The sequence below is a fragment of the Haliotis rufescens genome, unplaced genomic scaffold (genome assembly GCF_023055435.1).
Source record: "Haliotis rufescens isolate VD_foot unplaced genomic scaffold, xgHalRufe1.0.p SCAF_13, whole genome shotgun sequence".
Lineage (NCBI taxonomy): Eukaryota > Metazoa > Mollusca > Gastropoda > Lepetellida > Haliotidae > Haliotis > Haliotis rufescens.
This window is the reverse complement of record NW_025963813.1, coordinates 36,516,432-36,531,201: the sequence shown is the minus strand read 5'-3', so window position 1 is coordinate 36,531,201 and position 14,770 is coordinate 36,516,432. Positions and strand designations below refer to the sequence as shown.

General features: G+C 39.8%; 1 protein-coding gene across 1 annotated transcript in view; it reads right to left on the bottom strand.

Annotated features, from left to right (window-relative positions):
* The window catches only part of LOC125378646, an 18,559-nt gene extending 3,789 nt beyond the window's left edge, over positions 1-14,770 (bottom strand). Inside the window, exon 1 of the mRNA XM_048394495.1 lies at positions 14,637-14,770. The gene's annotated coding sequence lies outside the window, so the exon portion shown is untranslated. The remainder of the gene's footprint in view (positions 1-14,636) is intronic.

Genomic DNA, 14,770 nt, shown 5'->3' with positions numbered 1-14,770 from the left:
TCGTACCCGGTGGCGTGGGGCGTTGCTCATTATATCAATCACATGGTTATGTACAGACTGCAGTGATGAATATGGAATATTGATGACTATGGTATGAAGAAGACATTCACTCCCATACAAAAGAGGAGGAAGACCAGTCACTTTGGAAATAGTGAGTGAATGAGGGAGTATGGTTTTACACCGCTTTTAGCAATATTCCAGCAATATCATGGCGGGGGACACCAGAAATGGGCTTCACACATTGTATCCATGTTGGGAATCGAACCCGGGTCTTAGGCCTGACGAGCGAACACTTTTAACTTTTAGGCTACCCGACCGCCCCTTTGCAATTAGAGTTCCGTCAACTACCATCTACAGGGCGAGCAAAATGATATGTGACCCTCTTGGTGTTTTGAACAATTAGACAGTGATGCCAAATTAAACTTAATATGTCAAATGTCCAAATGTTAAATATAGGTGGCCCAACAAACACTTTGAATTTATAACTATAATATCTATAACTGTGAATACATTCTGAACCATGTTTAGAACAAGCTTAATCACTCGTACAAAAACGGTTAACTTTTAAGCCATGTTTCTCATTCGCTGATTGAAGTAATCAATGACCTGATCAGGTCTTTGAATGAGATAAAAACATAAAGCCTACACAGGGGCATTCAAAACGTTCACATTTCCACTTGCTTTACACGACTCCACGGACTACGACGCCATGCCAAGATTGATTTCCGATGAATGTCACATGGCACTAGGTATGTTGCGATCTGGTACCACTCATCCCAAGGCTGCACAACGGTTTAGTTGCCATCGTAACGCGATATCAGCGTTATCTTGTTGATATGCATATCAAAATATTGGTCTACACTTTACCCCTGCTCAAGACCGGTGTTTCCGACTTACTCATCTGCGCAATCGGCTTCAAAATGCCACAACAGCCGGAAGCATTCCCAACTATAGGCGGATACATCACCAGACCATCAAAAACCGCTTGATAAATTACGGTTTAGGTCCACGCATACCTGCAATGCACTCTATTTTTGACTCAACGTCATCTCCAGGCTCGTGGTGCAGACACCGTCTAAGGCATCCTCTGTACTGTTGTAGACGTGCGCAATTTACTGACAATTCTCGTTTAAACCTTTCATTACCAGAAAGCCGTCTTTCGGTATCGCTACGTATATGCATGTTTTGTGAAGAGAAATCGCTATGTCGGAGGCTCTGTAATTGTGTGGCGTGAAATCACTGTACGGAAAAGAACACCTTTGATTTTCGTTGATGGTAATTTGAAATCATTTGATACCTGAAAGGTTATGAGCCTAATTACGAAGGAGGTATAGTACGTCCTTAACATATCCACTACAATAGATATGTCTCATGAGAGAGTCGAGATCATTCTCAGGACTGAACTGGACATGACAAAGGATTCAGAACTCTGGATTCCACTGCTTCGGACTCCAGGGTTAATTATCTTTCGTGAGACTTTACATCCCTTTCAAGCATACCAATCTGAATTTGTCGATAGATTCAGAAATAACGTGTGCCGCAAACGAAGGTCAAAGCGTTGAAGATGACGTTTTATGTGCAGAAAATGCGTTCAAGTGTGTAATGAACTGGAATAGTCCCATCAGACAGTACGCGTCTGTCATTGCCTGTGTAAAAAATCAATACATACTGTACATTTGCTGACAATGCTATCCATGCTGCATAATTTAAATACTTAATACATATATATATAATATATAATATAAATAAATATATTATGTGCTTGCGAACCTTTTCCTTGAAGCTGTATTAAAAAGAAGATTATAAGATTCAACATTTGTTTCAGATAAAAAATCCAAAGTAGCAAGTACACTACTGCCTAGAAGTTCATTCCCCTTACACGCATGGGCAACGCGTTACGCAACCAGTGTGCATCGGGTTGGTCACGCGTGTGATACCCGTGTGCAAGGCGTTGCACACGGCGGTGCACCCCGTCCGCCACTCGTGTGCAACGCGTGACACACTCATTAGAGGGGGAACAAACTTTTGACCAAAGGAGGACCCGTCTTAAGCTGAACCTGGAGGTGGTAACAAGGAGAGAACATTTTGTTATCCTGACGAAAAATGATAATACACATGTATTTGCTAATGTCTCCTTTCTTTATGTGATTTTGTGGGAGTAACATGAATACTGTTGTGTTTAAATAGATCTGTCTTGTTTTATACGACCATTGCTTCTAAATCCGATGGTGTTAAGAGAATACATGGTCCTGGAACATGTTATTGCAATTGAAATGCTTTTATTGTGATTTGACATAAACCGTCTGTAGTACGACTTTCAGTGATAATATGTATGAGGTTTGGCGGCGCATTGTTTTTATTGGACCCTAATTACTTTATGATGACTTGGACTCTTTACCTCAGCTCCATAGCCGTGAGGCTGGAAAAGAGCAGCATGTAATTAATGAGGGTGGGTTATATCATTGAGGATACACTTGAGGGAGAGAATACTAATTACCGTACTACAGGAAGAGACCTGTAGACGTAAGCGCGGGGTTGTGTTTTAGCTGGCCGTTCGATAATGGCCGCTAGGAGAAGTGAGCTTTGACTGCGTCATCTTAAATAAATAATAAGATACAGCAGTGTTATTTTCACGGGTCTGTTGGATAAACTCCCAGCGCTACGGTCAATGTATCTTCTACTTGATCCTTGATACATCATTTTGGCATTCACAATATATAGTATTTCAACGTACAAAGGAGCACTGATCTAAAGCAATTCCGCGGGAGAAGTTGTTACCTGTGCATTACTGTATTTTCCCAGTGAGTACCCGGATGATATAGCAGAAATCTAGACTTGTTCGCGACCTGTGCTCGCCATTCGTAAGCGCATTTTTATTGAAAGTAGAAGGACGTATGGTCACAATGATCAACAAAAATGAAATACAGTTTTGGAAATGTAGGTATATTTGTGGGGAGCATGGGTAATGGTGATGCAGTTTTGGTAAGTCACTTGCTTGGTAATTGTGCGATCTTTGTGTACACTATTTTGACTTGCAACACAAAGTAAATATTTCATCTGAACATTGCTTATTTTACCGTGTGTATATGTTTACATTCAAATTGTAAACAGATTTCACTAAGGCAATTTATTAAACGCCTTAATATTCAGTTTATTTTACAAATTAACTGAAAAATATGTCCATCTTTATTAATATGATAACGAATTCCAAATATTTGTTAATGTTTAATATCATCACCAAGTACAGTTCTGTATTGTTTGGCTTCTTTTCTTAGCATAATTAATATATTGTGATGTGTTTAAGCTCTTTTGATCGTCTTTATCATTTTTAGTCAGTCGGTTAAATAAATGAATGGATTATTCAGTCAATTTGTAAAATGACTGAAATATTTAGATATTTAATAAATTGCCTGAGTGAATCATATTTTATACATTGACTGTAACATATACACGCTTACAAAAGAAAATACTTGTGAAAACAACGTCTATCGCGCATCGAAAAACTTCCCAACCAAACGGAAAGGAACAAGAAGGATTCTGTTCAAAGCTGCAGCGAATGAATGAAAACAAAATGCAAATATCATTACATACCTACCAAAGTTATAAAGTATCCGGGAATATCAACATAAAGGAACAATATCCATTTTGTCTGCAGCTGTACAAAAATACTTATTCGATGTCAAATGTCTATGTGAGAATCAAATACTTTAATAAAAATTATTTGGAAACAATATTTGGAATATATATTAAATATATTAAAATATTGAAATATATTGTTTTTAAACGTTATTTAAATGTATCGAATATTATAACCCGTGTTTGTTTCTTAACTGATCACTTAGTTTGTTTCAATTGTTTCACATAGGTGCCAAGTTAGCTGAGAAAGCCCACGTGACAACTATTTGTATAATGTCCACGGTTCTTAAAAACATACATTGAGTTAGATAACAATGAACAACCAGTCAGTGTATTATCGGTTACCCTTTGAACAAAGTATGTTGTTTTTACATCTGTACTTCGCGCCATGATATGAGTGTATTCCCTAGGTTTAGTAAACCTACCTTCACATGTAAACACTTACTTTTGACATATCCACTGTGCAAGATAACAGTAATTAATCAATCAACGTATTTCCTGTTGATCCTTTGATGTCTGGGAATGATCAGTTGATTTACAAATAAAGTAAAGCAACTGACCATACATCTCTTGCTGGGCTGCCACGTGCATATCACATAACTCCCATTCCACCTCACTTCAAAGTGAATTACGACAAATTCACAAGTGTAGGGTTATACCAGAAAATGTGGATGACAACAAAGTAGTAGTAATTGTATCATCCACGCAATCCGAAATCCGCAAATGCTTTCACTCAGGGATACTTTTTTATTATTAAACTGTAACCATCAGGGGTATTTCCAAATAACGACATCCGATGAGCTTTCGCCGTTATTTGTCTGTTTGTTTAGGCTGAAGAAATTAATTACCATGCGCCCTTTGTGGAAATCTTCATAAATCACGGGTAACCAATCAGTTTTCAAAAATGCGTAAGCTTATTTAGCTGTCCTTGCAGACTGGTAGCCCAGTCTCTTGTCACGCTCGGTTGCGTTAACGAGCAAATTGACTCACGGCAGCTAGAAAGCCCAAGCCGAAATCCAAAGGTCGTATTAGCTGAAGAATCAACCTTCATTTGAAAAATATCTACTGCTCTCAAAATTAAAGTCAGAACTTTCTAACCAAGGATTACCAGTTGAAACTGGTCGATGGCTGAACATTCCCAGGGAAGACAGCCAGTGTCCACTCTGTGAATCTTTCGCTGTGGGAGATGAATTGCATTATTTATTCCAATGTGAAGCTTTTCACCAACGGCGATATGAACTCTTAAATAAGCAATATCTTAAGTTTCCAAACATTTAAGAAAATTATGACCACTAACAGTGTAAGAAATCTAAAAGGCCTATCTAAATTCCTTAACAATGTGTACAATACAATTGGTAAATTGTATTATTATCCACGTATCCTATTTTTATTATTTTTGTTAAATTGTACATAATAAAAAATTGTAGATTATTGTATGTCATGTTATTCTAAGAATAAATGAGTTTGAGTTTGAATCCGACACCCGAGAAAAAGCCAGAGATTAGTGCCCCTTTTTGAATAGTTTACAAACATGTGTTTTAGGGTTAGCTGTGTTGGCTTAAACGTATTTTTATTGAATTGCATCTTCAAGGTGATATCCACAAGTGCAGTCTGGTATGTCTAATACATGTCGTCTAAACTTATCAGCGTTTAAGTCACTGCAGCCGAGCCTAAGGCGACAGTGGACAATTTGGCATGATCTATGAAAATATTTGAAGTCAAAATTATTAGTAATTGCATCAGAATGATTAATTAATGATTTGATTTCTTTTAATGAGCGAGCATTAGTTACTTCATCAGATAGAGGGTTCCGCAGGTTGATCATATCCAGAAGAAATTATTATTAAGCACAGGTCTGTGTTCTACATTTGATTGTTTGTATGTTGAATCTATTTCTAAGGTTATATTTGCTGTTATCAGAGAATTGAATATACACTTTTCAAATATTTTGGCTAAGCAACTTGTGAGTGCTACAGGTCTATAATTTGAGCATTCATGTTCATCGCTGACACTGACACCGCATCAGCCCGGCAGTGGACTTGACACAGTTATTTGCGCACCGATTATATAACTCCTACAGACGGGGTGGGGTGGTTGTTTAAAGCGAAACGGACGACCCCGTCTGTTATCTAATAAATGCTGTGCGGCGCCTTTGATCTTGCCTCAAAACATACACCTTATAGTAGTAAACGACGATCAGGATGGCCTGGAAATAAACACAATTCTGTCTGCCCAGTGTATCCACAATTAACTAGAATGCTTCATATCCACAAATATATATATAGAAAATAGATATTTGCCCACAGCAAATATTCATTTGCTTAATTGCATCAGTGTGGTTTATCAGAACATGTACAATGCTTTCTTACGCTTGGTGAGGCAGACTGAAATTGAACATTAGGATAACGTCAACAGGGATAAAAGAGGTCATACCAAAGAACTTTATTTACTAGTGGAAAAGTCAGACATTCCGATCAACCACTACAAGGCCCGGCCGGATCTCAAGGTTAACCAGATCAACACCCCAAAGGAACATCTCTACGCCAAACAAGGAGTCCCTTTCGTCATGGTGCACAAGAAGGGGGGACAGGACATCGAGTACGACATCACAAACTACACACTTGTACCACTTGTACCACTTGTACCACTTGTACCACTTCTTCCAGAGTAGTGGCGTACCGACCTCAAACCACTTCGTCGCCAATACCGCCGCCCTCCTTGCCAAGAGTCTCTACCAGAATCCCGAACCCCAGGATGAGAAGCTGACCAAGAGACTACTAGATGGATACCGCCGCTAGACTATTATGTTCTATAAAAGAAAACGCTGATAGATCTATAACACACTTTTTGTACCAATAAACAAACTGTGGACCTTTAAGACATTTTCGCTTATTGTAATAACATCTAGCTAACAAATCACGTCTATCTCTGAAATCGACAAGCATAGGTGCTGTCAAACCTAAAAAACATATTCAGGGAGGTCAGTTTTGACTTGCCAAGCACCTTAAGGTGAGTTTATTTTTAAACTGTCAAAAGCGATTGTCCCTTCAATACTAGTATATGGCTGGAAGCTGTTTCTCGGACTGTTATGAGTTATGATGTATTTTATGATATTACTGGGGAATGTTCAAATTAGTTACTGTCATTTAATCCAACGTTCTAACTGTTAACTGTCTCAACAGGACCATAGGTTTGGTTATATATCTCCTCCTCCTATGTCTTAAGTTGTTAATCGGTAACTGCGGTCCAAATGTATCAACTTATTCATCTATTGTTGCAAACTTGACTGATTTAAACATATCTAATTGATCATGAACTACTCAGTCAGTCAAGCACCTGTATCAGAAATGTAAAACCAGCCATGTTTCATGTAGTCCCAATATCACTGAAAAATGCCGATGAAACGTGACATATAAATTTACTCACAGACAATATATTTTTCGTGAGAGTGAAGCACAATTTTATAAAAAGTTTTATTAACAATTGCATAAACTATAATAATATTAATATTAAAATTCATCATCACTTGCCAAGTTTATGAACATGTCCCCATTTGTGAGATGTCATATATAAACAAGGATTCGAACTAAGTTTGATCGTCTTTGACACTGAGGTTTATCCCCACTTTGCCAGCAAACTGCAGAAGATTAACAGTGAGTGAGTGAGCATCGTTTCTATGTTTATACAAGAAAAGATGTTATGCCAAAAACGCTCACAGTAGTTAGTGAGTAAACTCACGACCTGTCATGACCTGGTTGAGTGACTTCCTCCAGTCAACGTGAAAGGATTACCCACAGAGAAAGAAAGGATTAAAGTCACCCATAAATCTTATCCTAACGTAGTACTCCAACTTCTAAATGCCTCTCAAAGAAGGATTAAAATCCTAAAGATATCCTATCTACGTGGTATAGGTACTCACAACCTCTAATAATAAACTGTTACGTTTGGTATCCCCAGCAATACTCACTATGGTCATTGGGCAAATGTAAAAATCACAAACCCTAACGAGATTCTGTCTACATGGTCACACCCGGTGATTGTGAAGATCTCAAATTCTATCAACAGTCAGACAGCATGGCTGTTCATATTCATTTACAACATCCTCTTATAATTAGTATAAAAGTGTCCCACACAAAACTTGTTCTTGTTCTTTCAAAATACAAAACAGAAAGTGGGGTGTGGGGAAATGGGACACATTCCTACGTGAGATAATGAGACATTAGTAGTGGTAACGGCTATATCATAATTGTACTGTCTAAAGCATAAATTTGGCGAACGAAAAACGTTATATTTGCAATCAAATGGAATGACTCGTGTGGACAAATGAATATGTTCGCAATCCACAAACAATCATTTTATTAATGGCGAACATTTACCAACCCGCGACAATCGTGTCAACACGGGGGTTCCCCTAGCAATAAACTCGCATCTAAATTCACTACTGTTCTACTGTCGGCTAGCCACAATGGCTAGACGGGACCCTAGTGGAATGGTTCATGCCATAAAAGTCTAACAACCGAACACTAATTAAGACGGGCCGACCTTGTATTTACGGTCTGGTGAACACAGCTCAATGGCCGCTCATTAACTCAAATTTCACATCTCACTGTTTTGTTTTATCTCACTATTCATTTGATAATTTTGTCAACTTCAACTGGAACCCGGTCCCGTGTTACACGCGTGGCACACCCGTGTGCAACCCGTTGAGCACCCGTGTCACATGCGTGTTACACGCGTTCTCAACGCGTGTTAGGGGAATGAACTTTTAGGCAGTAGTGAAGGTTGTTGACTGAGGCTTCGTGGTGAGAGCCAATGCGACAGCCAAAATCGTCCAGACAAAACATGATATACGATATTTGATGGCATACAGATATTGCTGTGTACATACACCCCTCAAAATACCAGTAATTCTAACGTGTGTAGTAATTAGATATGCCATTGAATATCAATAAAACTAAATGATCATTTCTTAAACCATACATTTGCTAAACAATTAGCATGAAAAATTTGTTGGCAGTACGAAACTTCCGTCTGACTCGTATAGCTAGCAGACGAACACATGAGACGGCGATCATACAAACAAAAACATTCCCAAACACGTGTTTGTTTCGAATCACAAGGTACTCAACCTTTGTTGGCTTCACATGGTTAACATTTATTCCCGTCAAAAATAGATGCAAAGACAAGTCTACTGTTCACCTGAATAAACCACGGAAACATTATGGTACCAACACTCATTATTGACGAGCATGAAAGGTATTTTGTCGACCAAATACATGGACGTGTGCCAATAATATATTCTAGTTCCTTCAGGTAATAAACTGACGTCCAAAAGAATCTTTACCAACTGAAAATATAAATTTCAGACAAAGTATAATTTTTTTTCGATGAAGTCTATCTAAAACACATAACCTAAATACAGCAATAGAGTAATACCGAAAATGTTTGCGAGATAACACGCGAAAAAGTGAAAAACACGTGCACCACGGACAACTGCAAATGCACGTGCGGGTATAAGGGTATAAAACGATTGCAACGGCAAGTCAGACATCCACAGTGATAAAAAAAAACACAAAAGAAAGACTCACAGTCGAACAACGTGAACGAGCCTTGGGTATGGTACAGATGGGAGCCACGCCCATATTGCACGAACCTTCGGTTGATCCTGTGTTGCCGTTACCAACTTGATGCAACGTTACAGAAAGACAGGCAGACCCAGGGTGACCACGCCCCATGATGACCGGTACTTGCGTACCTTGCACCTCCGAAATCGCTTCCTGACAGTGAAAACATCGGCGATAAATGCCTTAGGTCACAGGGTTAGTCGACAGACAGTGGCCAGGAGACCCAGGGCTCATGGAATCAGGGCTTTTAGAACATACAGAGAACAGTTATTGAGAGCGCAAAATCGTCGTCTGCGATTGAGATGGGAACGGACTGTACGACGTTGTCAACGACGTGACTGGCAGAGGGTTGTCTTCACTGACGAAAGTCAATTCTGTATGTTTAGGGCTGATGGAAGACAACGTGTTTACCGCCGAAGGAGTGAACGAACGGCGGCGTGTTGCGTGCAGGGGGTCATACCATATGGTGGAGGGCGTGTCATGGTGTGGGGAGAGATCTGTGGGCAGGAGAGGACACCACTGGTCATCGTTGACGGAAACTTGACAGCTCAGCGTTACATGGATAACATTCTTCGTCCAGTTGTCCAACAGCAGCCACGTGATGTGATTTATCAGCATGACAACGCTAGAGCCCATACAGCCAGAATTGTCACTAACTTCCTCACAGCCAACAACGTCAACGTCCTGCCGTGGCCTGCACGCTCACCCGACATGTCCCCCATAGAACATTTCTGGGACTTGATGGATCGTCGTTTTCGACAACGACCACACTCTCCAGCTAACCGGAAAAAACTGATTTTGGCACTCTTAGAAGAATGGCGTCAAATCCCACGTGACCTCATCAGACGACTGACTTTTTCTGCGCGTCGAAGAGTTTGTGCGTGTATTGAGGCATTTGGTGGTCACACACGCGACTAATGACTTGTTATTGAACGTGAGCGATTGTTTATGTACTCTGCCTATTGTCCATTGTATGTTTTTTCGTTTATTTTAGCAAGAGTGATTTCAAACACCGGTAAAGTCTCTTTTGGACGTCAGTTTATATTGCAAACTTTTGGCAAAATGTATCGACTCAGAGCATTATTTTGAATCAGAACGTTTATACTCTCACATCGGCATATGTGTGAACCCATCACCCATTCCGTTATTGATAAACTTTATAATGATGTGCGATGAAATTAGAAGCTGTAACAGTGTGTTTTAACATTATGTCTGGTTATGTTAGGTTTCTTTTTCATAACTCGGTTTTATTTGCACGGATTACAGAGCACAAGAATTCAAAAACGTAGTCACAATTTTTATAGAAATACCTTATTAACAAACGTCATGAATTCTAGAACCACCAACAATTTCATTTTCCTATACGAACACCAATTCATAGGAACGTGTTGCAGAAAATGGACTTGGCAGCTCATGATGAAAATTTCACTACTTGTGACCGCCAAGACTCAGCAGTATCATACTGCTATCAAGCTGTAAGTCATATAATCACATATGACTTCGACAGTTGTTTAAATAGGGACTAAAGCATAATAATGCTGTCGAAGCATATGCCAAAAATGGCGCCAAAAGAAAAGAGGAACCTGCTGAACGTCTTTCAGAGTGGGTTTAGTCAGTGTGTGATGTTGTTATTGGTCAAATGACAAGACATCATCCTTCCTGAAATTTACAGAAAGACACGCACCAGACAAAACTTCCTGTTGCATGCTGCTGACAGCTGTAAAGTACTGGTAATTACCACCGAAGACCATCTCCGCGTACTTGCTGCTGCTGATGTCTACGATTGCGATGGCACCTTCAGCATGTGCCCAATCCTCCTCTACCAGATCTACACCATCCATGCTTTAGATGGAGAGATGTGCCCTCTGCTGTACGCCTTATTGCCTGATAAGAGTTCTTCACCCCCATCCAACAGAAGGGCAGATACATTAACACCAACCTTCAGCTAACCACCACCTTCACAGACTGCATCTCAGAACGCTGCACGCATCGTCTTCCAATGTCAACTAAAGGGTTGCCTTTTCCATATCCAGCAAGCCATATGAAAGAACGCGATATCCTACCATCTAAAGAAGCCTCTAAGAACGAACCCAGTGTGCACACCTTCATCAATCGAGCCTTTGCATTACCTCAGTTGAGACGTTTGGATTCATGCAAATGCAAAAAGGGACACTCCCGACCCGATCAACTTTGCTGATTACGTGACAGAACAGTGGGGCGAACGTGGCGAACGCTCCATGTGGAACCACTTGGAAACCCAAGGGCAACGTACGACCAACGGCGTAAAAGGATGACATTCCAAAATTGTGAAATTGTCAGCAATTTCACTGACTTGATAAAGAAAGAACAATCCAATGTTGAAATTTCCCTGTACCAGTTACGTTCGGGCATTTCAATACGTCCCAAAAAGAAAATGTATCGTGCATTATTGATTAGCTGGCTACTGCATTTGTGAACAAAATATGAATACCGAATGATAATTTTTTAATGAAATATAAAATAATTGCACGAATTTATAATGACATATAAATATCATCACCAGAATTATGCGATGTGAATAAAGTTGGTTGGTTGGTTTGTTGTTTAACGCCGCACTCAGCAATATTCCAGCTATGTGACTGCGGTCTGTAAATAATCGAGTCTGGAACAGACAATCCAGTGATTACTATTATGAGCATCGATCCACGCCATTGGGATCGATGACATGCTTCAACCAAGTCAGCGAACCTGACCACCCGATACCGTTAGTCGCCTTGAAAGACAAGCATAGTCGCCTTATACGACAAGCATGGGTTGCTGAAGACCTATTCTACCCCGGATCTTCACGGGTCGATGTGAATAAAGAAAATCACTATGACATTTACAATTACTAGTTATTTTTAGATGGCCAAAGACTATAGACTATGGGCCGAAACAGGCTATAACCTGATATCCTAGTGTTTATGGGATTATCACGTCTGAGTGATTTCTATAGCTGAACAATGGCGACTCGCAAAGTGGGAACCCAATGCTGAGGACAGTTAAGTTGATAGTAAAGACAGATAAGAGAGATCATTTTACAAGTGCACACCCATATTCCCCAAAGTATAAGAAATTTGAGACTTCATAGATTCACAGATAAATTATTACGCCTGCGTGATTTCTATATCTGAACAATAGCGACTGGCAAAGTGGGAGGCCAATGCTGAGGACAGTTACGTTGACGGTATAGACAGATAAGAGAGATCGTTTTACAAGTGTAAACCCTTATCACGAGAGAGAGAGAGAGAGAGAGAGAGAGAGAGAGAGAGAGAGAGAGAGAGAGAGAGAGAGAGAGCTAGTGGAAAAATTGTGGCTACTCTTGATATTGTTGATTAAATTTGACACAACAAAAAAGATGCAATATTAGAAGAAGGCTTTGGAACGGTAACAGGCGTTAATATATAGCCACGATGACATAAGTAGAACAAAGTGTGAAACAACAAGTATGTAATATGTGATAAACAATTCTCCTTTTAAGTAATTTTATCCTGATGTAAATGTAGGTACACAATCTTGCGGAATACAATCTTTAAAATTCTGGAACACTACCATATGCATACGACTAACATTGGCATCTCTGCTTGGATCGGTTTGTCAGGCAGCCTAGATATTGCTAGAACAGCCATTTGGGATTGTGACGTTATCTTTTATACATAGTCGACTACATTTTAATATTACGCAGATCACCGTAGTAGGTTTTAGGTAAGTGGCGTATGCAAATGGAAAAGGAGAATCCCAAGTCAATGTGCTCAGGTCAGATGACAAGTAGAGGGCAGAAGAAACCAATAAAAATCAATAAACACAGTTTTCTCACTTGCAAGCAATTTTAGAAACCAATATCTGCATATATTTTCTGGCAAGTCATTTTATTCAGATAAGCTGTGAATCCCGGCAAATTATTCAGTTTCAGTTATATATTAGTTTGTGTATTTGTTTGTTATATTTGACAGCGAAAGTAATATCCGTTGTTTATACTTTATTCTATAGCCGTCCCTAGGTTTGCGCTTTCCTAATATTCTTGGCTAACTTTCTCATCATTATCCATTGCGTCAGTTTATGAGAATTGCGCGTGTCAGCTTCCAGCATTTGCGACGCGCTACATCAATTACGTGAAGTAAACAATCCGCGAAATCGCACACCCGCAAAAATATTCAAAAATATTGAACAAAATATTCAACAATGCAGGAGCAGAAAGGTAGAATTCAGCACTTCCGGAAACAGCTACGTGCAGCTCGTCAAACTCCGGCCTGTATTCTAACACGCGAGAGCTGACCAATGGACTGCTGAGAAATAGAAATACCGGTAGACGCTTTTCAAGAAAAGGGAAGAGCTTGAAAACATCGTTCTCTCGCAGTAAATTACGATGTCAAATAACACCGTAATTGGATGGATAAGCTATGGTTAGAAAGCGTCCAAAAACCTAAAATGAAATAACGACGTTTTCGTGTTTGCGGTGTTTTAACGTTTTGCCCAATTTTTATTGTTGTCCGTGTGAGGTTTCTCTTTTGAAAGAGTAAATGAAACGTCAACGCAAGAGAATTATCACTCTCGATTATGTGCCGATTCCACTGGATGTCAAAGGCAAAGCAGTGGTGTAAGCTATATGAATGGATCACTGAAAATCAGTGATGACACCAGGTATTTGTGAAAAAGGTAAGCATGTCCTGTCCTACTGGTGGCAACCGCCAATCACACAATTTGCACAAAAACGTAAGCGTTAGTTTGATGCCTAACGCAGCAAAGTAGTATTCTTGCCATGCGCAACATCCTTTAAATAACCGGGTCTTGACAGACAATCCAGTGGTAGAGAAAACATTGAAAATGTATATAATGCTGATTATTACTTGTATACTTTTGAATACATAGTTACTTTGACGACCGCCTCCTTGGCGCCTCCTACTAGTAGTAGAGCGTCTGCCCAGAGAGCGGAAGGTTTGTGGTTCGATGCCTGCCACGTCATATCAAAAGACGTTAAAAACGGTACATATTGTTACCCTGCCTGGCCTAAAGGGGCTAAAACAAGGATTTGGGGTCAGTTTACTGTGTCTGAATGAGATGTTCAAGTTGAACTGCCGCATGGTATCTGAGTGGGCTAGCAATGAAATCGGCATTATTCGGACTGGTACAAGCACACGCACGTGTATGCACGTCGCTATATAAGTGGACACGACGTTAAACCCCCATTTCACCTCACCTCACCTTCCTTTGACCTGTTAATGAGATAGCAAATACATTAGTTTGATCAGGGGATTTTTGATTATTTTGTCAAGTAATCGCCAAGGATAGTTACACTAGCCTGACTGATACTATCTTTGCAGCTAGTTGAGTAAGTTTGAACATTTTGATTAAACTTACCCAAATCGTACGCAAACAAGTATTCCGTTGTCTCCAATAAAGCACTGTACAACGCCAGGGCCTCAACGCCAGCACACAGACCACCACACCTTCTTATTCGACGTATGAGCCACGGCAGGTTTACAGGTTCTATT